The sequence below is a fragment of the Caretta caretta genome, chromosome 2 (genome assembly GCF_965140235.1).
Source record: "Caretta caretta isolate rCarCar2 chromosome 2, rCarCar1.hap1, whole genome shotgun sequence".
NCBI classification, from domain to species: domain Eukaryota; kingdom Metazoa; phylum Chordata; order Testudines; family Cheloniidae; genus Caretta; species Caretta caretta.
In genome coordinates, this window is record NC_134207.1 from 257936968 (window position 1) to 257964554 (window position 27587).

A 27587-nucleotide genomic window follows, 5' to 3' on the forward strand; every position below is an offset into this window, starting at 1 on the left:
TAAGAGATGGACTCAATTGTTTGCAGAGGCACGAAAGAGGGAGCTGAGATTTAACTTAGGCCTGGTCTACACTAGAGGGGGGATCGAGCTAGGATACGCAACTTCAGCTACATGAATAGCGTAGCTGAGTCAACGTACTTAGATCTACTTACTGCGGTGTCTTCACTGCGGTAAGTCGATGGTTGACACTCCCCCGTCAACTCCGCCTGCACCTCTCGCTCCAGTGGAGTACCGGCGTGGATGGGAGAGCGCTAGGCGGTCAATTTATCGCCTCTAGACTAGATGCAATAAATCGACCCCTGCTGGATCGATCGCTGCCCATCAATCCAGCCCGTAGTATAGACAAGCCCTATTAAAGCAAACCTCAGGAGAGGATGGAATTAGTCTCTGGTTGAGCCAAATGTTTCCCTCTCAAAAAAACAAATGAATCAAAGCCATGCTAATTTGGTCAAATCACCCAGCCACGTGCCAGCATCACTAGTTTCCCTTGGTTTTATGCCACTTCAGGAGACCCATGCAGCTCTCTCCTTAACTGAGAGGAAAGCATCCTGAAGGGGCTGCCTTTGTAGAGATTCCCAAGTGGGGTTAGACGAACAATTTATTGCTCATCAGCTTCAGAAGCGCTCCACGCACCAAGGACTCAACTTGGATTTCAGTTACGTGTGTGCATGTTGTAAAGACACTTGATTCTCTACTACGTGGCACCTTGGGTAGCCCATTTGCTCCTGGGCGGCCCATTCGCCCTTGTGCAAAGTGTGTGCAAACTGCCATCAAATCAGAATTCCCCTCTCACGCCGGCGGCAGCATTTAAGACCCACATGGCAAAGACCTGCATTCAGATCTTGCTCCCCGTTTTGCCCCACACTGGTAGCACAAAGCAGGCCGAAATATGTTTAATTAGCTCCCCCAGGATTCTCCCAGTGTGGCAAATCCCCAGATGGCATAGAACTGGTATAGTAGCTCCTACGTTACCCTATCTCTGATCCCCAGCATAGAGGCATGGCTAGGGAGTGGCTACACCTGGCAGATCCTCAGTTGCCGTAATGACCTCTTGGGGGCTATTACCAGCTGAAGCACCTTAGAGCAGCCTTGAAATGGTTCTCATGTCATGCCTTAGGGTTAGACTGGTACTGGGCTGCCCCATGAACAGTAGGGTTGCCAACCGTCCCGGTTTCACCAGGAGTCCCCCGGGATCAGGCGCTACCTCCTGGAGGCTACCAAGCCAATCCAGGAGATTTTTGGCCGCTAGAAGTCCAGCAGCCGGGGTAAAGCCCTGGCCCCACACTGCTCCCAGAAGTGGCCAGCACATCCCTGAGGCCTCTGCGGGGGCAGGGGCTCCACACGCTGCACGCATCCTGAGCACCGACTCCCCAGCTCCCATTGGCCAGGAACTGCGGCTAATGGGATCTGCGGGGCCGTTGCCTGCAGGCAGGGGCAGCTTGCAGAGCCCCCGCCCCTCCCCCCAGGTGCCGCAGGGACATGCTGGCCCCTTCCAGGAGTGGCATAAGGAGGGGGCAGCGTGCAGAGCCCCCAGCCTGGCTTACCTCCGGCGGTTCCCGTCCATGGCAGGCTCCACCCACGCAGCTCCCACTGGCTGCAGGAACTGCGGCCAATGGGCACTGCGGAGTCGGTGCTCAGGGTGTGGGCTGTGAGTGGAGATCCCTGCCTCCCCACAGGGACCAGACATGCCAGCTGCTTCTGGGAGCAGTGTGGGGCCAAGGCAGGCAGGAAGCCACTGACTGGGAACTGCCCAAGCTAAGTGGTGTCCAGCAAGAGCTCACACCCCTCACCCCCTCCCACACCCCAAACCCCTCCCCCAGCCCTGAGCCCCCTCCACCACCCAAATTCCCTCCCAGAGCCTGCACCCTAACCCCCTGCCCCAGCCCTGAGCCCCCTCCACCACCCAAACTCCCTCCCAGCGCTTGCACCCAAACCCCCTCCTGCACCCGAACCCCCTGCCCCAGGCTCAGCCCGGAGCCCCTGCCCACACTCAGAATCCCTCAGCCCCAGCCCAGAGCCCACACTCCTTCCCGCACCCCAAACCTCTGCCCCAGCCCAGTGAAAGTGAGTGAGGGTGGGGGAGGGCGAGCAACGGAAGGAGGAGGGATGGAGTGAGCAGGGCGGGGCCTTGGAGAAGGGGTGCAGCAGGGGCAGGGCCACGGGGAGCAGGCAAGGCTGGGGTAGGGCAAGGGTGTTTGGGCTTGTGTGTTTAGACAGTTGGCAACCCTAATCAACAGAGATACCTGAAAGTGGCTTAAACCCATCTTCACTCCCACCTCCTCTCCCATGCTGCACTGAGCACAAAAGGGCCAGTCCCAGGGATCTGGCCTCCTTTCGCTCGCTTGCTCTGGGGGAGTCACATCCTCCTTTTCTACCTCGACTGTTTTGTCCAAGTCACACACTTCTTAGCAAATTTAAACTACAGCCAAAACGTTGGAATTTGATGGGGACAGTGGGTGAGAACACCCAAACGTGGTGAGACGTGCCAGAAGACGCCTGATGAACCCAGCTGGTTAATGTGATGCGTTTAGCTTTGTAACCTTGTTTTCTGGGTCCTGGCCCTTTAAAAATCTAAGGGCTGCTCTCGGCAGAGACAGGTGTCCCTTTTGTGCTCACTGCAGCGCAGACTGTCAGAGGCTACGCATGCACACACATACACTGTCTCCCCATGGAGACCTCACTTTTGTTTGTGCTTCTCTTCCTGAATTTAACATGAAAGTCATTCAGACTGAGTGTATACGGTTCTGGTGTACAGACACGCCACCTTTAGGACCTCCTTTGCAGATCTCATCTGAAAGACCGATCTCTAGCAACACCGGAGACCCCTGCCACAGCATTACCCTGGGGCGTCAGCGCAGTATCGACTGTCCTACTGTAAGGAGTGCCACTTTCTGAGTCACCCGTACCACTCCCTGCAGACCCGAGGGTTTCCCTTGGGTTGCCTCCCAGCCAGGTACTGACCAAGCCCAACCTCGCTTTGCCATGGAATCTCATGCCAAAGGTGGGGTGACTGAAGGCTACAGAACGTGAAACTTCAATTGATAATTGCTTCCTTAATGAGTTAGGAACACAGGCAGACCCCTCCATGTAAAGTCAATGGGGAGCTACCCTGGGGAAATTCACTATTCACATCAGTTTGTCACCTCGCCCGGTATCCGAGATGAAAAGGTCATTTTGCTATTTTGTGTATTATGTGGATACCGAGGGCAAGAATCATTTCATCACTGTAGCTGGCCACACATCCAGCCTCCACCAGCTCCTATGTAATAAGCAAGAATGAGGTAGGGGACAGGGATACTCTGCTGGTGGCCTGATTTACAGGGTTTAGATCTCCCCTCCCCAAGAAGTGTAGACTCAGAGGCCAGCCAGTGCCTCTGGGCATGTAGAAACAAATACACCATCACATGATCCGGGAACTGCCTAAGTGGACTCTGCAAGCTCCTGGGGATTTTGAGTTCCCCAGAAGCCCTCTTTATAGGCTCCTCCATTAGTAACAACTGCCTGGATGGATCCGTAAGTCCATTCTCCCCTGAGGTCAGAGATGAACTCTCCTCTGCCCTAGCTTCGCTGTAGCCCCCACACCCCCCATGTTCCTCTTTCTGGGGGCGCTGGGACACTGTGCTGGATGATGCACCATGACCCCCTTTGGGGGTGCAGAGACCCAGAACAGAATTCCCACCCAAGCTTCCAAACGTCTCAGGTGACAGGCCTTCAAAATGACTCTTGGAACTGGGAACCGGCTGACTCGCCTGGGGCACGGGCGGCCTGGAAGGTTTCAATCATAGGCTCAGACAAGTCGGAAATGGGAAACCAGCTAGATCATCAATTCTTGCAAGTACAGGATTTCTCCCCTCCCCCATCCCACAAGTGGGGATGTTTCAATTACTTAACTAATGCTACCCTTGACCTTACACGACTGCGGAGTGGGGGGTTGGGAAACTGAGGCGGGAGCTGTCTGGGAAGCAGAGTAGTCTAGGGGCTAGGAGAGTGGATTGGGAGAGCTAGTCCTAGCTCTGCCACTGACCTCCTGTGTGACTTGGGTGAGTCACTGTATCTTGGTGCCTCTCTTTCTCCTTGTCTGTGTAGAATGTAAGTGCTTCGGGGAAGGGACTGTCCTTACTAAGAATGTGTACAGCACCTAGCCCAACAAGGTGCTGATCTTGATTGGAAACTCTAGGAAAAACTGCAACAAACAAAGAAATAGGAAGCAATAAGAGATGCTTCACGGAGGAGCTGCTTTCACAGCGACTTTCAAATCTTGTGGGATTTTGCAGCCCATCAGTGCACCTCTGGGAGCAGCGTGCCCCTCAGGTCCATTGCCAGAAAAAAGGGGAAGTGGTCACTCAGCTGTGGGAAAGTTTTGCAAAGGTTTCTGAGTCTGGAGGGCTCTGACTCAGCACACAAGGGGAAGAAGGGGCCAGCTGATCTGCGTTCCCCACATAGGCTTCATTAGCATCAGTAAACTGCTAAGTCCTAGAACGGAAGCTGGGAAGTCCTAGATATTCTGACAGCATCACAGATAGGCCAGGCAGGGTCTGGAGCTCCCACAGACAGGGGGTTCATGGAGATGACCCTGCCCCCGCAGAGGAAAGCAAAGGCAGGGGTTTTCCGCCGCAATTAATCCACTCCCCCCTCCATCCTGCACTGGAGACAAGAGAAGCAACAGTGAAGAGTGGTGCAGAGACTGAGCCAAGAGGGCAGCTGGGAGAGAGAAGGGGAAAGGGATGCAGTGTTTGCAGAGGAGGAAACACTCTGCAGGAGGGTGGGTTGGCTGCCAGGGCCGCCTTGTGCTGTAGTGCAGGGAAGCAATGACGCGGGAGCTGCCCAGCACGGCCGAGGGACTGAAACCACCCAGCGTGGAGCATAAGGTCCCCTCCTCACATGTCCTGCTGGGCTCCACATCCCAGGGAAGAGCCAAGGCAGGAGGGCACCTGGAACATCAGTGTGGTGGGCAGTGCCGACACCTGGCTGCACAGGCTTGCATCAGCACTTGCCAGGCTCTGTAGGCTGGGATCTGCTATCTGGGGTTCCCTACGTGTGGAGGAGAGTCAGATACGGCCCTTGGTTACCCCTGTGCAGAGCCCCACTGACTTCAATTCATTGGCCTCCTGTGGATAAATCATGTTCTGTCTCATAGGGGCAACTTCAGTGCTAGCAGTGGGGTCCCCCCGGATTCAGAGCCATTTCCCTGAGTGTAGTAGGCCATCTCCTATGTGCAGAGGCCCTTGCTCAAAGCTTCTCTGTGTTCGGTGCATAGAACCGTGGCCGGCTCTGAGGCACCACCGTAACAAACAGGATTAATAGTTGTAACAGAGCCAGCCCTGTGTGTGTACGGAGATCTAGGACCCTGGGGAAGCCAGGCTTCGTCCTGGGGTGCTGTGTGTCCAGCAGCAACACTGGACAATGGCAGATCAGGTTTCTCGCTTGGTCTCTCACAGGCCCAGCAAGGAGGTTGCTTTCCTTCAGGCAGAGAACCACGGGGTGTTGGCTTCAGAGGCGGTCCCACTGGCTCCCAAAGCCCTGCTCCTAGGAGCCAAGAGGCTGTGGCAACAGGCCCTGAAACGGCCCACACCCTGCCCAGCACAGCGAGCCAACTCCTGCGGGCTCCCAGAAGCAACGCCTTGGCCCAGGTCTGCAGAGAGCATGGAAAGGCAGCCCCAGCTCCACAGGGCAGGCCAGAGGAGCTGGGAAGAAGCCTAGCACATTGTCCGCCCCGGAGACGCGGCTCCGCAGGCGTTCCACTCAGGCCAGCCCCTGTCTTCCTTCCACTGCAAACACGGCTTCTCCCCTCTCAGTCTGCTACCATCTCAGTCTCTCCTGGCTCTCCCGGCTGTCAGAGCCAGTCCTCCGAGCTGCTAGGAACAGACACTGGACCAGCTCATCAGCTGGCACAAATCAGCCTAGCTCCATTCCTGACCCCTGCCCACCAGTTTCACACTTTATATATAAATCACTTGATTTGCATGGAGCTATGCCATTTATGCCAGCACCGGCTCTGTCCTTCCATGGTTAAATATGAGCCATTTCCCTCTAGTTCTTATAAATCGACTGTAGTATTCTGCAGTAATCACCCACAATGCTGTAGTAAGGCTATTGTAAGCGCCATTAATCAGAACCGTTGCTGGAGTACTTTATAGAGTGTGGAGCTGATTGGCATGAATTGGCAAAGAGATTTTTTTCTGGCATGGTACAGAGCTGGAATTCCGGCACGGTCGTAAATTTCAATACAAATCCTGCGAAGAAGGCTATTTTTATAGCAGTTAGGGGCCCCATTTCCTCCTCTTTCTGGGCAACACACAATACTCCTCTTTCCAGGGCTTCAGCTATCAAAGCATTTATAAGTAGCAGCGCTATGCTTGCCCCTTTGCCAGGATGCAGCAGACTTTGGGGCTGCGAAGTAGGTCAGGTTCCCAAAGAGAGAAAAATCAGTGAGAGAGACTAAAGATATTTGTGAGCGTCATGGGTTTGCAAAATGGACACAGGTCCTGGAGTCAAATCTGGATCCAAATCATCCCCGAATTTGGTGCCGGGGTGAAGATGGGCATGGGCAGATGAAGTGTTTAGGCCTATTTCGAGTGGAAAGATGCAAAAAATAAAACTCTGTTTTGGTGTAAACTGAGGTGAAGGCTGAGTTTCCATCAAAATTCTGACATCCAACAGCCTGAAACCCATCTGGTCCAATGGACAAGCTGTGTAACTGCTCCTCCTGCTGGTGTATGTGCTGCATCACATAACTCTGGACAACAGCCCAGTGGATGCTCTAGGTTAAAGTTTTAGGTGGGGAACATAGGAACAGCCATACCAGAGTAGCCAGAAGTCTATCTAGGCCAATACCCAGTGCCCCATCTCTAGTCGTGGCCAGTACTCAGTGCTTCAGAGGAGAGTGGAAGAAATCCTCATAGTGTTTCCTTGTGTTCCCTCCCGCCCTGGATTCTCTTCATTCTATTCACTGATGTCTCACCCTATACTTAAAATGTAAGCTCTCAATAGAGATAATATTCTTGTTCTGTGTTTGTACAGCACCTAGCACAATGGGGCCCTGATCCTCAACTGGGGATTATGTGTTATTACGATATGTATCTTCTCATTCATAAGTGGACAGATATGGAATAACTTGCCCTGGTGGTAATTTCTCCCCAACCCCTGTCAGTGAGAGATTGGACCATTAAGGCTTATATCTTATTTTCCCCTATCTAGAGTATCTGTAGATGGTCTCACTATCCATAGTAGTGTCTAACCCTTTTCTGAATTGCCACTAGCCTTCCAGGGCACTTTTGACCAAAAGCAACCCTACCCTGAGAGATTTCCCACAAAAACTCCCTCAGAACTACCTGGCCTCAACATTGTATCGTCTCCAGCCCCAAATCGTAAATCAGCCCAGGTTCACTTCCATGCCTCATGACACTCAGCAAACCCTTTAAGAGACGTGGGCTATATTTTAAGTTTGCAATAAAACACGTAGCCAGGTGGTTTTGGGGTATGTGGCAACGTTTCACACAGCTGGAGATTTCCAAGACTCGTGCAGATTACAACAGTCAAATAGGTCACGCACTCATATTCTGGCCCTAAACTGCCTGACAGTCATCTGCTAGTGAGATAATTCAGTCTTTTTGCAACCTCAATATCCACAGCTGGTCAATTTACTTCCCAATACCCACTTCCATCTGCATCACAGGGTGCATCACTCACCACTGGTCTGGGGCCTCCTTCTGGTCGCTCTGGGGATTTGCTCTTTAGGTGGACACCCCACCGTTACTCTGTCTCTCATAGAATCATAGAATATCAGGGTTGGAAGGGACCTCAGGAGGTCATCTAGTCCCCCTGCTCAAAGCAGGACCAATCCCCAACTAAATCAAATCTAAACTAAATCTCCTTGTGGTCTGCAGCTCCACTGTCGCTCCAGGAGCTTCAGCCTCTCCTTCATGACTTAGACATCCAGCTAGGTGACACAGCAGTCCCCCTTCCGGGATACAGTCCATCAGCAGTCCTAGGCAGTCCTCCCTTTCACTGCCTCAGTTCTATGCCATGCCTTCTGTGGCTGGTAGGGGAACCTAGATCAGCCCTTTTCTCCTGGTTCCAGTCCAGGGACCCTCAGCTCAGCAGTTCTGAGCTTCCTCTCTGCCCTCCCTGCTCCTTCCCTGGACTGCTTCTTACCACTCTGGTTCCCCTTCTCTCTCTGGGTGCACCAGCTCCAAGAACCTTCTTCCCAGGGAGTGACTGCTGCCTGCCTTCCTGCAGCCTTTCCCAGAAGCGTCTATCTGTTTCCAGCTACCTGGCTTTATAGGCCCTGCCTGTTCCGGCAAAGGTGGGTCTGCTCACAATCACTTAGTTCCCTGCTCCTACGTTCCTCCAGGTGCACCCTGTGAAGTTAACTGGTCTGCGTGCAGCCTTAATCCCTTCCAAACCTGTGTGGGGTGGCCACCCCATCACACCCTGTTTTAAGAGAGGCTCAAGCTACAAAGTTTGGATTGGAGCATTACCGAAATAGAGATCAGTCATGTAGTTCTGATCCAGTCTGAATCCACCCTTCCCCCGCAAATCCAGGGGAGTTTGTATCCAGTGATTTTGTTTGGTCCAAATCTCTTTTTTAATATATATTATTAATGGAACCACAATTTAAATGGTCATGGTCCTGATTTTACTTCTTATTCCCTAAATATGATAAAAAAGGGTCTTCTGGAAATAAAAGGGAAAATTATACAGCAGCTAAAAATGAGTTCTGAATCTCACCATCCATGGAAAACAACCAGTATTCCCATCCAGTGGGGTCTGCTGATGCTACCACTGATGTTAATGGGAAGTTTGCCATTGACTTCTACAGACGAGAAGACCCTGACTACTATACAAAACAATCAGTTTGGCTGATAACTGAAATACTTTGCAAAGTGAAATAATCCCAGATCTTGTTTCCAAGAACTCTTGGTTAGATGGACAGCCTTGGCGGGGGCTGGTGTATGTGACTCAGGTTTGGGGAAAGGCCCACTGAGACAGACTGTGTTTCAGAGATGAAAGGTTTTAATTTGGAAGTGGACAGCAGGGAAGGCCTTGCTGCTTCAGAGCCCCCTGCTGCCTGATACTGGAAACAGCAGCAGTGTCGAGTCAAAAGGAATTTCTAACACTCTTTTTCCTGGCATCCCAGTCGCAGGTAAGGAAGTGACAGGATGGCTTTAGCTGCTGACATGAGATGAAGATGTGGAACTGTCAGCAGGTATAGCCAGCAGCAAGCACTCATCATAAATGCAGGGCACCAGGAACACGCCTAGACATTGTAAGAGAACAATCGGATGCGTCACAGATCGGGCGCTTTACCAATGCCTAGTCAGACAAATTCTCAGCGCATGCAATAAGGATGTTGAGCCAGTTCTCAGCCTTACTGAAAAAGTAGCCTTCAAAGCACTAGAGAAAAGTAGTGTCAGGGACACGACTGGGGTGTGTGCAGTCAGGTCTAATGGTCCGAGCCATGAAGTGGCCAAGGCTGGAGGTTATAGCAGAGCTGAACTGGAGTCCAGAATCAGGACCACGGGACACCTGGGGGCACACTCAAGTAGTAGCTAGCTCCACCCTTCCACCAGTCAGGAAGTGCAATCAATCAGGCAGCCCTTGCCAGGATCAGCTGTGCCCCCACATGTTGCTAGGAGACTGACTCTGCTGCAGCTGGCTCCCTGAGAAGTTGTTTCACAGACATATGGGATATGGGCCTGGCATACGGGCCTTTGAACGCAATTCTTGGCAATTATATAGCACTTTACCCCCAAAGACCTAAGGCTTTACAAAAGTGGCTGCAAATCATTACCCTCATTTTACAGGTGGGAAAACTGAGGCACACAGCAAGTTGAAGGTCACACAGGAGATCAACAGAAAAGGCTAGAATAAAACCCACATCATGTGGCTTCCTGGCCAGTGCCCTGTGTAGTGAATCAAATGGACTGTCTTACTTGCAACATCAGTTCCTGTTGCAGGCCCAAGCTTTTTAAAAACACACTTTTTGCTGAAAAACTCTTTTTTGTAAAATGAAAATTCTTACCAGAAGTGTGCCAGTTTCCTTCAATTTAACCTGAAAATGAAAATGTTTTGACTATTCACTCCCTCCTTCTTCCAAGAGGAGAAAAGGGAACCAACCCCTCCTCTCCAAACCCCCCTCCCCACACATTTTCAAGTACACAAAAATTGTTCCTGTTCATAAGTTTCAGACCTAAACTGGAAAACTTGTAACATATTTACAACCATAAAATCTGTGCCCATTTTTCAACCACCCACCTCTGTTGCCAGCCCTGGAGGAAATGGGTCAACGGAATGCAGTAGTGTCAGGCTATTCTACTTCAGGCAAGCAAAATTTTGAGGAGTAAAGGAATCCAGAGAGGAAGGTTGAATAAGGCAAGATTAAAATCCAATAGGGTGGAAGAAGATGGAACGTCCTATGAGGCAGTATAATTAGATTGCAGTTTCACCAGGGACTTTCAGCAATCTGAGGTTTTAAGAAGTAAGACTCCTGGTAGTTTACATGGAAGAAGAGGCAGGAGATCAAACAAAAAATTATAGGCTTCAAATATGCTATGATAAAGGAACTATATCGAGGACAAAGGGAATGGATTTGAGAGGGGAAAATTCAATCTGAACAAGAAGAACATCCTGACAGAGGTTTACACTGAGCCTGTCTCTCCCAAGGGAAATGCAGCGGACTGATCAATTGATGTATTTAAAAACTAAATTAGACCCCAAAGTGGTTAATTTACAACAGGAAAATCCTGCAGTAGCAATGGGGTGGGGGGGGAGACACCCAATAGATTTCCCCCTCTTTAGATTTCATTATTAGCATCCCGTGATACCAAGGCCCAGGTCCTCCAACAACCTTGCCAAAGTCTTCCAAGCTTAAAGATCACAAGGAGGACCTGATTTGCGGTGTCTGGAAAGGAATGCTGGTATTTTTTACCCAGTGCTGGATACAGGGAGGCCCTTGGTTCTATTTCAGGTCTTTAGGAGCGACCATGATATCATCTTCATTGCTATTTTTTCTATGTTCAGAACAAGCAGAAAACAATCCTTTATAAGAAATACCATTTCAAACCTTTCCCAAGGCCATCATCATCCTCTGGAAGAACAGTGCAAGGCACACACTATCATTGTACAGCAAACATCACTTTTCAAACTACTCTTTTGTTGTTTCAGAAAAAAGCACAGTGCTACGGGAGCACTAATTGTCATGACATTTCATATGCTAGTCTGACGGAACGCACTTTATACTTTATTGGCTTGTGTTCAACTTTTAATTATTCGCTTTTTCCTCTTGTAAATTTCAACATGCTCCCATTGTACAATGATGGGACCCTCTCCTAGCTAATTAACACCTTTACACACTGTGGATGGTAGCCAAAGACTCATGTATCCTAACGGATAATAAAATGTCTCCCTTATTTCAAAGGAGATACATTTGCATCTGGTTAGGGTTATACGTTTATTTTAAAAAGTCTCTTTTTTTTCCCCATCACTGCAATTAGAAATTAATTCTTGCCCATTTTTCTAAAGCAACAAAAAATGTAACACATTATTTTACGTGTCTCAAAGTCAAGCTAAAAAGAGTAACCACTTAGCCCCATGCAGATGGGATAGATACACCCCCAGCCAAGTTAGAAGAGGTTAGCCATTTAAATGATCATGTTAAACAAGACAAAATATGGCTAATATTGATCATAATCCCACACAAGGGAGCTGTGAATTGGGAAGGGGAATCAAGTTAACCCTGTGTGTGTATTGTTTAACTTGGTAGGTTAGGTTATGCCTTTTCGAAGGTAGCTATTTTTCTTGTAGCTCATGTATTTCTAAACTGATTTTCTTTTTGATACACATGTTTGCAGCTAGACACACATATTGTATAGAAGGTTCCCCTGCAAATGATACCAATCTCGGCATTCCTTTCACAACTCAGACCTTTTTTCTGGCTGCCTGTGACAACCTCATAAAGGGCCCAATCCAAAGCCTATTGAAGTCAATGGAAAGTCTTTGCTTCAGATCAGACCCTAAGCATTCATTCTTGCTGCCATTGAATGCTGGTGGCAAAATTCCCATTGACTTGCAATGGGAGAAAGGTCAGGATCATCCATAACATCCCCCAAAAAATGTGTGCAAAAATGATATCCTACTAGAAAAGACCATTCACCGGGTCCATCCAGGACTCAAACCTCAATTTCACCACTGTCATCCTGATCCTAGGGGCCAGATCCTCAGGTGCACCTGAGCAGTGCTCAGCACACCAGATCAAGAAAGGACAAAGGTGGCTAAGGAGTAGTTCATCTCCAGTGCATATTAGAGTAACCTCAAAGCTGCTCTAAATTGCCCAGGCAATAGGAGCTGTTCCACTGACCCAGGAACACCAGACCACAGTATGATCCCACCATGCCCCCTCCACTAGATAGGGCAGAGCAGGTGGCATAGAGCTGATTGCATCTGCTTTACATCACCCGGGGATTCCCCACTGCAAATTATTTAAACCATCTTTTCATCTTTTTTGCACTGGCAGAGCAGCCCAAAGGGTCTGCCCTTTGATTCAACTCCAAAGTCTCTTTTGTTTCCCACATCCTCCAGGTCCTTTAATCTTCCACCTTGAAACCATCCTCCGCATTCACTGTTATCCTGACCAAGCTGCCAAAACTCTTGTTCATGTGGGGTGCATCTACACTGCAATTAAACACCCACAGCTGGCCGGTGTCAGCTGACTCAGGCTTGTGGAGCTCGGGCTGCAGAACTGTAAACTTGCAGTGTAGATATTCGGGCTTTGGCTGGAGCCCAAGCTCTAGACCCTCCCCCCTTGCGGAGGTTGTGGGGTCCCAGAACCCCAAGGTCTACACTGCAATTTTATAGCCTGCAGCCTGAGCCCTGCAACCCTGAGTCAGCTGACATGGGCCAGCCTTGGGTATTTAGTTGCAGTGTAGACTTACCCCCAGTCCCCTCTCATCTTGAACAGAATAGTTCTGTCCCCTGTTGTGCCCCAAACGGGAAACCCTCCAGATGTCTCTTCAGCCAAAGACAGTAGCAGGGAGAGTACATTTAAATCCAGGGATAATCTTGTTCATTTCAGGATCCATTACAAAGTCCTTCTATCCAGTCTTTGGGAACCTGAGCCAAAACCCGCTGAAGTCAATGGGATATTTAGGATAACACTGCATAATGCACAAGTAAACCTGCTGTATGAATAATGAAACGTCAGAATGGAAGGGCTTGTAGCAGTACTTGGGCTAGTCAGTCTTTGCTAAGAAGAGTGCAGGTGAGAAAGTATGCAAGTTAGAGAGGGTCACTACCCATGACTAAAATACAGCCGCTGAAGGAACTGGCTAGCTCGAGGACTTGCAATGCTCTGGCTATAAAGTCTTTCACTTAGTCACCAGTTCAGATGCAGCCCAGGATAGGAGAGAATTAAAGTTGATTACACAGTGGTTGTTTGGTGGCCTACAAAATATAACGTCGGTGCTTCTGATTCTGCTTATGTGATGGCTACCATCTTGGATGACACACCAGGGATCGAACTGGGGAACCTCCAGAGCTAAAAGCATCAGCTGCTACCATTGAGCCTCTTGGTTAGCTTTAACAGGTTCCTGCCCTCTGGGGATCAGGCACAGAAGGAGGCCAGTAACACATGTTCACCAGTGAGTTACACTTATGGTGCCACACCGTAAAAACCCCTATTGCAAACAGCACTGATGTTCACTATCTCAGCTGAGACAGTAAGGGCTGAATAGGCATGTACAATGAGTTAGTCTTTGTACACAAGAGGAGGTCCTGAGCAGATCAGGATTGAGGAACAGTAGTGGAGAAGGTTGCACTGCAACTACATCTGTCCTCTCTCTGATGAGAAGATTTCCATCTCCAAGACCACCAATCCAATCCATTACACAACCATAACTAAGTAAAAGTTCAGCCACCTCTGGAGTGAAGCACAGTCGCTGTTTCATAGAGCACAACAACAGTTTGGAGCAAGAAATGAAGAGCACCATCTCCAATTTATATGAAAACAATTTCTGATTGTGTGTGCTCCCATGTGCTCTGTGTGTGTGTCCATCCGTGTCAATGTCCGTGTTCTCTAAAACAGCAGAAGTTATTTGTAACAAATAGTTTATTCAGTGAATTTCCCCTCTTTTTCTGTTTGCAAATTACCGGATTGTTTTACTAATTTCTCAAATTCATTCTTTTGACAAAATTATTCACCAGATAATTTCTGTGCATAATTTGGGTCTGAAGACTGTTCACAAGCGCTTCAAAACTGGAGCTAATGATTGGAGACTGGTATCATTAGGAGTGAATGTTGCCTTAGTTTAGGATTTCCTTGCTCTTTCAGTGTTTGCATTGCTGTGAGGAAATATACTTGAGCAACTTTTTATGTAAGTTTTTTGTCTGGTCAAAAAAGAATAATTTAAATATCTACAGACAGACACAAATGAATACATAACACTGTGCATTTTTAAGGCACACATTCACCCTGTAGAAGTTTTAGTTACAGCTGCATAGTTACTATTGAGCTGTATACTTAATACACACACTCACGGTGAATACTATATATTATAGGATATGTTTACATAATTGTATATATAATACATATAATTAGCACAGAGAAGAGAGGTGTGTTTGCATGCATGCAAGCATCTATGTATACATAAATATTAGAGATGAAGCAAATCTACAAAAATCAGGTTTGAGTCAAAACTCTGGACTACCTTCTGGCTTTATGCATATTTATGATAATCTGGACACTAAAATCAGTGACAGTGACTACTATTTGGTTGTAGGTACAGTATCAGGTTTCCTTTTATGACCTTGCACCCGTTGTGGAAATGTACTGCATTAGATCAGATCGTTAGTTTACTGTTGACATTTCTGAGATAATCTAAGGATGAATAATGCAAAAAGCTACTTGTCTGAAAAGTGAAGGGGAGGAAAAAATCACCAAGGTAAAGTACAGCATGTCCAGTAGATTCCAGTCCCTTGGCTGCCTGCCCAATGACTTTCCTGAGTTGAGTTCTCCTAGCAACCAGTCCCCAGCCACTTGAATTTTTATGTACCACTATGTCTGTAGTGATGTCACGGTTTCCATAGCTACTATCAGCTGGAGGAACTACCACACTTATGCTGCCAAGTAACTGAGAAAAATTGACCTGACTGAAATATTTCAGGCAACTATCGGAGACGTTTGTTATTCAGCTCACACGCCTGCATGACACAGTGAACGCGGCAATGCTTTTTGCTGATGGAGTCATTCTTCATGAGTGCATGGGCTGCTTTGCACTCACACCTGAAGGCAGACACTTCTGCTGTACCACAGCAGCTGCTGCAGTATTCATTCTTACCTAAATGCTTCACTTTAGAAATTAAATATTGGTATTAATTAAAATCCCCATCCCACACACTGCCTGGCCCCGTCCAGTTAGAACATGCTTGTGCAAGATGAGAGACAATCCATTTGTCATTCGGTGACAACTTTTGGCATCTGGAATGAAGCATTTCAAGAAGAGAAGGCTTTGATCCTATTCATAACACTGTATTAAAATAATTGCTAGCTAGTCCGAGATTGCGTGCTTTTTCAAAGAGTGAGCATCGCGATTGCAAAAGGTTGGACGGAACCTTTGGGGTGGAAGCCAGTTGGGAGGATACTAGTTTGGTTTAGTGATTAGGTTTTAAGCTGTGGCTTTGTTAACAAAGAGTAGGGGAGATGTAAGAAGATGGTCCAATCATGTTTCTCCTGCCCACAAATGGCATGGAACAAACATACAATGTGTTTACAATATTGCAGCAGATATTTTCGCTTGCAGCTGCTTTTCTGCTCACTTGAGTATCTTAGAGATGTACTAAGTACTTTCTATTTCCTAAATGGAGAAAATTCTAGGTCCTCCTCTTACAGTAGGTGTTTATCTCCACAAAACTAAAACAGATATAGAGACACAGTTCTTTCCATTGGGTAAGCATTCTGTGGGTGAAATCCTGCTCCTGTGGAAGTCAATAGCAAACCTACCACTGACTTTAGTGGGATCAGGATTTCACCCAAAAAAATCCACGTTTTTACCCCATTCCAGTTCTCCTCTCCAGAGTGTGTCACACAATCCTCTAAGGGATATAGTTGTGGCTACAGTTGGCCAATAAATGGCTTTATCATGGGATTTTGGAAAACACCTAAGTAAGTTAGGAGCACAAGCTCCACTGAAAGTTAATGGGACTTGTGCTCGTAATTCTTTCGAGGCATTTTTTCACTGCAGAGTTAACTCAGGTGGTCAGCACCAGGGGCTGAGTGACCTGAGTTAGCCTAGCCCAGGTGACAGGGGCCATGCTGCAAATCCCTACCTGGGTTACTGATGCCCTCACTGCTGCTGCTCTCCCCTGTGTGTGTCACTAGGAATTCTGGGCACACATCCCATGATTCTTAGCACAACAGTAAGATGAGTCGCTCTGAGTCCTTCACAATGAATTATGGGAGAACTTATCTGTTTTTCTGGGCAAACTGGGGGAGTCGTGGGAAGGCACTGGAGGACTCCTATCACTTGATTGGGTTAGCCTGTGTCCTCACTTCAAAGTGGGCAGGCTACCAGCCCGAGAGAAAGCAGGACCCAGTCTCTAACCCACCCCCTCAGCCTGGCCAGCTAACACAGGCGGAAAACACCACCTAACTCCAGTGAGAGGTTTACATGTGGAGACAGGGAGCGGTTTTGGAGGCAACACCATGGTAAGAACCCAGATAACTGCAATGAAAACATGCCCACAGGTGCTTCTCCTCTTTGTTCACAAATTGTCTGCAAACAGCTGTTTCTTAGTTATTCCCTGAACCATGTCTAAGATTAATTTTTGGTCTGTAGGCTGATCAGTTCTCGCAGCCCATATAGTTCTTTGATAATCCAGACCTAGTGATGCAACATCCCAACTCAGCGGTACAGATGCTCTGCACTTAGCTTCAGCCAGCCTCCCTTTCACCTACAAGTTGGCCTTATACAAACGTCACCCCAAAGGGAGCCCAGCCAAAGCTCTAGGTACTCTTGATGTACATTTAACACCCAAAGATACAATGTGTCCGCAGGTTAGGTCCTCTGGACTCACGGCAGCAGTGCAAGTAGGGCGGTCCGGTACACCGTACCTGCAAGGTATTTATAGCTGGTACAGCGTACCAGAAAGAGTAGGAGCAGAACGTTGGGCCACTGGGTGGCCCCATGCCCACAGCACCTCTGGCACAGCTGTACCGTCCCCAGCCCTGTCCTCCAGGGGGCTGGCTGCTGTACAGATGGAGGGGACCCTGCGTGGAAGGGCTGGGGTGGTACAGCAGCCGTGCTAAGAGGAGGACAGAGCCTCCCTCAGGTAAGGGGGGTGGATCATGGGAAGGGACCGGGGAGAGTGTGGGGGCTCTGGGCTGGGGAAGAGGTGGGGAGGAGTCACATGGACGGTCACTTGAGAAGGTCACGTGCCCCCCGTGGGCGGGGGGTGCCTACCTGTAAGAAATGGAGTCCACTTGCACCACTGAGTCACAGATACATTAGACTCCGATCTAGTTCGACATGTGACACTCTTGAACATGGAAGGTGTACCAGGACCCATTTGCTTATCCCAGTGCTTTCCCATCTCAGTGTGGATTTGTGGGCGAAGCTTGACAACAGTGCTGGAACACAAACACACCACCTCCGTCTGGAGCTTATTAAGAGAGGCCACTGTAATTCTGTCAACCTCTTCTACGTGTAACACTGAGAATTTCTCATATGATGCACACAGGGACAGAGGCAATCAGTTCTCTGACTCAAACAATGATACAGCTAAGTTTCACTCTCCCAGACTGCTGCTACATGACACCCCTCTGCTAAATCAGATTTCAAGCATCTGTGAACTGCAATATCTCTTGGTTTAAAGTGGAAGCAACATGACTTTTAGCAAAGGCTTAAGCCACAAAATCTTCTTCCACCTTTCATTAATTCCAAAGAGGAGTGTAAATGTGTAACAATCCCACCTAGCTCTTACATAGCCCTTTTCTTCTGTACAGCTCAAAGCATTTTACTGAGGATGCTGGTATCATTGTCTCCATTTCACAGATGGGGAAATGGAGGCACAGGAGTGACTTGCCCAAGGACTTGCAACATGTCAGTAGCAGAGTCAGGTAAGCGCCCCAGGTCTTCTGAGTCCCAGTCCAAAGCCCTAAGCATTGGAAAATACTGCCTCACCAGTGCAAACCCACAATGTAGAGGAGCTGCACTGGAGTTGCTATGTAGGTGTAACTGCATCTGTACACATATGCCCCAGCATAGACAAGCCCAGAGTCATCACATTCCAGGAAGTGTTGTCCCAGGCTGAGCAGTGAACTGGAAGTTGAGAGACTTGAATTCTTTTACTGATTATGCCATTGGCTCGCAGGGTAGAATCTCGCAGCTGACCTAATTTCCTGTGCCTCTGATTAGCCAACAGTAAAATGGATGTAGCATTTGTGCGCTTCCCGGGGAAAGGTGGCTTAATGTTTATAAAGTGCTACCAGGCATAGATGCTGAAACTGTTATTGTTACTTGTCAGATTCATCACTGAAAATAGAAGTTGAGACATGCATTCAGTTTCTTGTGTTATTTTCCAGGAGGTAACTAGATTTCCTAGAGGGTGCTGCTAACAAGGAATGTAGGCTCTGCTATTTTCAAACATAATTCTGAGTAATTTACAGCAGCAAAAACATGAATGGTGCTCCCCAGGGACATTGCAAGTCATTTGCAACAGTGCGGTAAAGTTTTTAATGTGCCCTCATTTTGTTTCAGTTGTTAACACAGATGTCTGTTGAAACATAAAATTGCGTATTACTATCTTTCAGACACCAGGGCAAGACTGCTTTCTTAGAGATGTAGTCCCCAGGCAGCGTCAGTCACTGACACAACACCATCAGAAGATGTGTGCTCGCATCTCTCTCGTGTCTGACTCTATACCTAGAAAGAAAGGCCCAGCTTGTCAGAATTGCGAGCACCAAAAAAATGAATGCAGGTAATTTGTTCAAGAAATTACCATGACTGTACGCATAGTCCCAGCTATTTGTATGTGCAGCAGACCAGCGAGACATCCAGCTGATCATTTGCGTAGGCACCTACTATGATTCCATGCAGAATTATGGTAACTGCTTTTACAAACCACCGAAGTGACCAGTGGAAGTCATTGCAAGCTCCTGGGGGCAGGGACTGTCTGTCATGTCTGTGAAGTGCCTAGGACACATGGGGTCACAGTCCAGGATGAGGCCCTACAATAAGGCAAATAAATAACAATAAAGTCACTAGATATTACAAGACCTGGAGTTTACAAGGGTTGTTAAAGGACTGAGTGTTTATAGAGATACCAAGGACATCCAGAATACAAAAATGTGTAAGGGATATAAGCCCTCATGCTTCAGGCCATTAGTCACTAGCTGATGGGAGGTAGGCCGGAAGCTTTCTAATGGACAGGTTATTCTTTAATTGTCCTTACAGGGTTTCTTGCACCTTCCCCTGAAGCATCTGGTACTCCTGCCTGCTGCTTGTGTCCCCCGCTCCTCCTTTAGGTTAGGGAAAAGCCACGGAGTAGCAGTACACAGCAGAACAGCCTATGGGAAAACAGTCATGGAATTGGCCGTGACAAGCAAGTGGGTGAGTAGCTGGGAAGCCACCAAAGTTGGAAATAACTAACCCCGAGACATCACCATGTTTGTGACGTGCATGGGGAAGACAACTGGAAGTGCCAGTTGACGCTGTGCCCTGGGTGGATCTACAGCTTGCAGCCACGCCGCTTGGTACTATAATCTATCTGCTTGTACTTCGCCCATCTCTGAGGCACCTGTCAAGTCATACAGCTCGATCTTGGTCTAGTCAGGTCTATCTGTGGAAGGGGGCCCATAAAGAGACACCAAGGGGTTGCAACAGGTGGTATTTGTAATTAGTTAGTTGGCGCACTTCCCTCTGAGACAGTGCTGAACTAATGCTTCAGTATGGAGTTAGAGGGACCATCCTGTGAACATGTAGTCAGTCAAGACCCCCGAGCACTTTTCAGAGAGTCAGGGGGTTGGTACCAGTGAGCTAGCTACATTCCCACCCAGGCGATTACATTCCACCAACCGACACTCCCCCTGCAGTTCTATTTGGATTTCACTACCTAGCCATAGACCTGCAGCATAGTGTTGTTGTGCATTGTTAACTAGCTGCCCTATTCTATCCCAGAGGCGGTTGCATTTAGCTGACGAAGGAAGCAATTCCATATTCTTTACCTACCTCACTAGGGCATTGTGGGGTTTAATAAAATGCCAGGAAAGCTGTTTGGAATCCTCAGATGACGGGCACCGAAGAGCTACAAAGCGCTATGACTGTATCTGTGCAAGCCAAGTGATGAACTCCTAGAAGTGACTCAGTCTGAAAGCTTTGAAGGCTTTCAGGAAGGTAGTTGAAGGCTGCTATCAAATCCCCCCCCTCCCCCCCCCCCACACACACACTCTTCTCTCTTTGACTGAGAGAGCAGTGTCATTCTGAAGGGTATCCGTCATAAACCAAATCAGGGAGTTTGTTCTTACATAACCAGATTTGCAAGGGTGTTCAGTACCCTCCAGCTCCCATAGTCCTGAATGGGAGGGCAGCTCCTTTGAAGATCTGGCTCATAGAGCTAGATAATCCCCACACTCTCATTGCAATATATACATGCATGAACTTGAAAGTTTGCTATTGTCTTGTATTCGTATTTGGGACCATTTGTTTAGTTCCCGAGTGGAATGTCTCAATATCTGACACTCAAACCCACACCTCGCCCAGGAATATTCCAAACTGGATAGTGCCTCTGTTCCCCAACTATTAGGACCATATTGTCTGTTTTGAGAGGTGGGCTGTAAAATTGGGGTAGGGGAACAGGAAATAGAAAGTCAATATTGGTGAAGATTCAGGAGAATACATATTGTCCAGAAAGGTCTGAATTCACAAAACAAATTGCAAATAGGGTAATTTACAGTTAATTTTCATCTCCTGTGGATTTATGATAGACTAACAGCCAAATCTAGGTAGACTGTAGCACCACACTGGGACTCAGGAGAAGTGGGTTCTATTCCTGGATCTACCGCTGGGTGATGTTTGGCAAGTCATTTTACAGTGCCTCAGTTTTCTCATCTGTAAAATAGGGATAACAATAGTGAGCGCCTTTGTAAAATGCTTTGAGATCTATGGATGAAAAGTACTATGCAAGAGCTGGGTATTATTGTTACTGAATGGACTTAGTACTTCCAGTTAGAACATACGTGCCCTACTGCTGGAATTACCAGCTGTGCTACTATCTGTCTAGGTATTTATTGTAACAGAATACACCCTACACACTATTATAATGATCTTTGTACAAGGCATGCCTTGTGAAGCATCATTTGAAAACTCATAGTTTGCTGGTCAGTATTGTCCTGATAAAATATGTGTGGCAACCTTGTAATTGAAGTTATGATTCCCCTGTATGATGTTATTAATACATGTTCCAAACCCCACAGCTCTGCCCAAGCAGAAGTGGGCAGACAGGTCTGTTCTAAACAAAGGAATGTGTGCTTGCCTTATCTTGCATTTAAGCAGAAAACAGAGTCATCAAGCAGGAAGGGAAAACAAAAGAAGTTCAAGCAGATGAAAAAAACAACAGGGAAAATCCTTCCACATAGACTGTCTGTCTCCTGGTTCTCAGTTGGCAATGTTTTTCAAGAGAGGGACTGAAACTGCGAAAAGGAGGGACAAACACTCCAAGGCACCCCGCTCTCTCTCTCTGTCTCTCTCTGCCTATCACATTCACCTCTCCTGAGAAGACAAAAGGAAACATTGGATTCTGAGGGAGGGGTCCTGACCCCTGAAGAGGTTGGTCAGTAAGACTCCTGCTAAAACATGTGGTGAGAAAACTGCTTTGAATCTCATAGAGTTTGTTAAGTTTGGCACCAGGAAGTGTTTTCTCTTTATTTTTCTTGTAACCATTTCTGACTTTTGTGCCTCATTACTAGTACTCACTTAAAATCTCTCTCTTTGTAGTTAATAATCTTGTTTTATTGTTTTATGTAATCCAGTGTGTTCACATTGGAGACTCTGGGTATGCTATTTCAAATAATAATCTGGCCAATTTTTCCTTAAAGGAATAACAGATGTGACATATTTGTACAGAGGGCTGGGCAGTACAGGATGTACGTTTCTGGAGGAAGATCTGGGACTGGGAGTGTGTTGGGTCACTCTGCAGCATAACCAAGGCTGGTAAGAGCCAAGGGGTGGCTGGCTGGCTGCAGCACACACTCAGACGTAGCTGGGAGTGACTTACATGCTTGTGAGCAGTCCAGGTTGGAGGCTACAGCAGCGAGGCATTGTAAAGGACACCCCAGGTTACAGGGCAGGGGTGACACAGATACTCATTAGTCTGGACTGTACCCCTGGTATGTCACACTTATATCATCTCAGTCACTGTGATATTTAAGCACCTGACTAGACCCCTAGGATGTACGGACATGCACTCCCCATTTCACATGAGGAACCAATGCATGGGTGTTAAATCACTCACCTGAGGTCACATGGCCAGTCTGCAGCAGAGCTGGGAACTGAATGTCAAACTGAATCCCTTTCCATTGCCTTCACCACAAGACCCTTCTTCCTCTCCTGGCAGTACACACGGACAGAAGGAATCTGCGATGCTGCTGGATTTGGATGACATTCAGATCTGCAGTACTTTCTATTCATGATTTTTTTTTCTGCTGGTCTCAATGGTCCCTGTGCAATCTGAAAAATCCCTGGAAAGACCATGGTGTGTGTGATGCTGTACGATTGAAATATGACCATATAGAGATCATTGTTACTACCACAGTTACACAGTTGCAACAAATCTTATACAAAGTATGTCATGTAAGGTATCAATGGAAAAGTTACAACCGATCAAATATGGTTATCCTGTTTGTATGCATGTATCATCCTTATATCTGACGTTATGATATTGACTATGTACCTGCATTTCAAATGTGTCTGTTCCTGGGGTAATTCTCACTAGGTAAAATCTGCATTTGAAGCCAGACAGCTTTGTGTTGAAAAGCAATTGATTCTCACAATGGGCCACAGAAGAAGCTCCTCACAGCCCGGTGAGCCTTCCTGTGGATGTTTTAGAAAGAACATGGACAATGGCTGCTCCTGTTAGTCATCAAAGCATGTAAGGGCATGTGACTTGCTTATGTGACCCTGGATTCTATCTTGTGCCTGTAATTTTCCACAAACTGAGACCGAGAGCTTTGTTTTGGACAGTAACATTCCATTCACATGGGAAAGGGTATAAAAGACTTCTGGAAATATCTCCATTTTATCTTCAGTTCTTGCTTCGTTTCTCTGGACTGGATTTCTAACAAGGAAGCTCTAAAGAAGGACTGATGACCCCCAAGCTGTTTGGGTAATTTCCAGAGAGACTTTTTGCAAACTAGCAGTTTATTCCGTCGCTGATTCAAACCTGATACAAGAACTTTGCAATGATTGTATGCATATGGTTTCCTTAACAATTTTAACTCTATTTCTTTTCTCTTAAATACAGACCTTTAGATTTTAGCTATTAAAGGACTGGCAACAGCTTGATTATTGGGTAAGATCTGAGTTAGATATTGACCTGGCTGTGGGGTTGGTCTCTTGAGATCAGAAGCACCCTTTGTTTGATTAAATTGGTTTTCAGTAACCAGTCGTCATAAAGTCTAGTGGCTGGGTGGTGAAACAAGGGCTGGAATGCCTAGGAGACTGCTTGTTAACCAGTGAGGTGAGATAGAAGTTTACTTTTGTTACCAGCTTGGTATATCTAATGGTAGAATAACCACCAGCTTGGGGTGAGTCTGCCCTGTTTCTCAGCAGTTTGTCCTGAATCTGGCATCCTCAGCTGTGATCCACTGAGGCATGGTGACACTGTGTACAAAGAGTGAACAACCACAGGGAACTGTAGAAAATCCATTGCTATTGTGTGCCATCTCCTACCCCAAAGCCATCTGAAATGTAAAACCTAAACAAAACTTTCTATCATCAGCTCAGCTCCATCAATCACCTGCCAAGGACCAAGCATGGGATGATACAATATTTGGATAGACCCAAAATGAGAGACACACCAAAAAATTATTCATGCGGGAAACCTAAAATTATGTAGGATTCTTTCCTTTAGTCCATTTCCATAATCCATTTCTCTCCTGTTATAGTCTTCCTTCCAGGAGCCTTTATTTCAGATGTAAAGACTTTTGAGTAATACAAAAAGTGAGGAGACACCAAAAGTGGGCGAAATGCAGGAAATTTTGGGACTAACGTTACTGATGCCCTTCGAACTAAGGGACATTTAAAAGGGACAGACACACTCAGCATCATAGACTATTTTAGGGTAAAGAGCCCAGTGAACTTCCAATCCTTGGGTTAGCTGTTTCTGTTTAGTGCTGTTTATTTGCTTGTCTCATGTAATCACCTCTGAAATTCATTTCCTATGTAAGTAAGGGAGTTGCTGTGATGAGGTGATAATGGGCTTCTAGGAAAGGCATGGGTTGTGCTACAGGGGTCAAGCTTAGATCAATGACTTTTGTGTATTTTTAATTTATCCTAACTGCAGCAGTTCACATCTAGCTTTGCTTCCCAGAGCCTTGATCTGTACTCCTGATTTCACGGATTTAGTTTACACCTTACCATTTTCATTTACATCCTGCTGGTGCAAAGATGCTTGTGGAACAGCTAAGCCCACTGACAGCTGCCCATTAATCCTGCATGCCTCTTTCAACTCAGCAACACTGAAATATCCAGAGTGCCCGCAGGAGGTCTGTGGGCCTGATGCAAAGCCCACTGAAATCAATGACGGGAGACGGGGCTTTCCAGTGACTTCAATGAACATTGTATCATGTCCCAAGGCATTACTCTCCAATGCCAATTGGTATTACATCAATGTCACACCTCTGCTAAAGGCAGTTGCTGCCCATCCCAAATTGGCATAGGTCTTTTCTGAACCATGAAAGCCTATAATCGGAACAAGACCACACCTTTTGTGTCAGGATACCAAAGTACTTTATAAACCCTAATTCATTTCCACAACCAAGAGGTGGTTTACTGCTAACCTACAACCTGGATTCCTCCAAATTTTGGTGACTTTCTACCCTCAAGGTGCCCACACAAACACTTCCTTCTGATTCACCACCACGACTACGTCCCTCCGTCCCATCTGAATCTGGCCCGCCCTCAGCTGCCTCAGTGCCAGGCACACAGTACACCCTGCCTATCTGCCACCTCCTCCTGGTCAGGGGGCTACCAACTACTCTGTTATGGGGCACTCCATCATGTGCCACATAATGCAGAGCAGGGTAACATGCTTGAGAGGAGCTCCCACAAAGCTACCTCATTATCTTCCTTCAACTCTCTCCTTAAAACTCTCCTTTGCTATGAGGCCTCAAAACACTGGACAACATGTCAGCTGCCAGTGTGCTCGGATAACTGCCCATCATGCTGACCGATATTGTCTCATTGCTGTTCCCCATCCATCTGTCCCTCTGTTGTCTCTTACCTTGTAGATTGTAAGCTCTTTGGGGGAGGAACTGTCCTTTTTTTCTGTGTTTGTACCGCACCTAGGACAGTGGGGTCTGGTCCATGACCTGGGCTCCTAGGCACTATGGAAATACAAATAAATAATAAAATTCACACAGGGTGGGTGGCAGGATAGGCAAGCAGGGGCCAGAAGCTGTGCAGAGCTTCCGGACCAGCCCCAGCCCCTTCTCAGATCAAAGATTGTTGGCTTCTAAAATCCTCGCTCAACCCACCAAGCAGAGAGCCAAGGATCTGCCCTCAGTCTGCTCCTTCTCACACACCCGGCAGGTGGGATTTAGCTGCATTTTACGGATGAGAAAATAGAGACAGGTCAGCAATTTCAGACGCGGGCACAGCTCTTCTGTATGTCAGCCCCAAGGTGTCTCAAACTGACATCCAAAAACAGAGGCACTCAAAAATCAGTGTCTGCTTTTGAAAACTTTGCTGATGCCTGTGGCTTCCCCAAGGCCACAGAGCAAAGAAGGGAGAGAACCAGGACTAGAGCTTTCCGACTCCTAGCCTCTAACCACTGGACCACATGGTCTCCCTTATCTTTATGATGCTGCAGTGCTACCTCCAGGCCACAGGCTTCAGGAGGGAACAGTTTAGGAATCTAAGTATCAGATTTGATTCCTGCAGGTTTGAACCATGGCAAGGTCACCATGGCTTGCTATCCCTTTGAGGTACCAGGTGGAATTCTGTGCAGTTTACTGGGCAGAAGTCTTTCAGATGAGACCTTAAAAACCCAGCACCCATCAGCTCTGGGTGGATATTAAGGATTCCATGGCATTTTTCATAACAGATTTCAACCCAGGTGCCCTTAGGCCCAAATTGCCCCCAACACACACACATAGGCCTTGATGCACAGCATGCTTTGCTCTAGCTGCTTACCTAGCTTTCACCCTCCACTCCAGGCGCATGCATGAATGTATTTGATGAGGACCTTTGGGATGGAAGGATGTAGTCTATAAATGCAAAATGGGATTGTCCTGCAAGCCAGCCCTGAAGGACATGGCAGAGATCTGAGACTATTTGGTGCATTTTTGGATTGCAAACCTCTCCAAACCACAACGCTACCTGCAAAGGGAGGAGGGAGGAGTGTGGAAGCCATATCGGAATCCATGTGCATTGCCGGAACAGCTGTTAGTCCCCAGAGTTCCTTTCTTCATTTGCTTGTTTCTAGCAGCCCCGTGAGACAGCCACAACCTTCGGGCTACACTTGCAGCAGTTTCTTTTCTTAGGAAGTCAAGAAGTAAGGGCCTTTCCTGTGCAGAGATCTGGAGATTATTTACCAAAATATAGGTGTCACTAAGCTGCACAACTGTTTTCTGTATGTTGCTGATGGGGGAGAATAGAAAGACACTGCTCAGTGGTAGCAGAGCAACCTGATAAGGTCTGTGGTTCTCTGTGTGCTGCTTGGCAGATAGTCACGGGGACCCTAAAAAGTCATTTCATTTTCTTTTTTCCCCGTCCCAGCTCAGCTGCACATTGCATTAGAGCCTTTCGGCCAAAGCAACCCCTTGCCCAGTGGAAGTGCGATTAGATGATAGACTAGTGCTCTGGGCAGAGGGCTGCAAAGCAAATTTAACCCTTCAACTGGTCTTCCACTGCACCTGCTCTGCCGGCACAATCTAGTGAGGTCAATGGAACTTTTGGACACACCTAGAACATTAATCAGCTCAGCAGGTGCCTCCTATCCAGACTTGCCTTCAGCCCACGTTCACCTGAAGCCAAGGGGCTCAATGAAAGGACCAGCTAGCACCACTTTCAGTTAAAGCCCAAAGTTGTCGTGTCCTAAATCAGCTGCTCTAACAGACATACTACCTGAATAGTGTAAACATAAGCAGAACAGCTGCCTAGTCTACTAGATAGGGCCTGGGGTCAGCATTCAAGGGACCTGGATTCTAGTCCCACCACTCAGCTGCTCCATGTCCTTATGCAAGTCACTTCACATCAGCTTCTCTTCCCACCTTCTGTCGATCTTATCCATTTAGATTGTAAGCTGTTTGGGGCAGAACTGTCTCTTCCCATGCGTTGGGGCCCTGATCACTGCTGGGCCCCTACGTGCTACCTGAATAT

The 27587-nt window shown here is 47.4% G+C and overlaps 1 long non-coding RNA gene across 2 annotated transcripts in view; it reads right to left on the bottom strand.

The window, feature by feature from the left end:
* LOC142070889 (uncharacterized) overlaps positions 1-26841 on the bottom strand; it is a 55085-nt gene extending 28244 nt beyond the window's left edge. The window contains exons 1-2 of one of the 2 annotated variants that reach the window (XR_012666805.1): positions 26586-26841; positions 25489-25591 (exon numbers count right to left, since the gene is read on the bottom strand). This is a non-coding gene — a long non-coding RNA (uncharacterized LOC142070889). Of the gene's footprint in view, positions 1-25488; positions 25592-26399 lie in introns of both variants that reach the window. The other variant, XR_012666804.1, reaches the window with a different exon arrangement.
* Between the last annotated feature and the right edge of the window lie 746 nt (positions 26842-27587).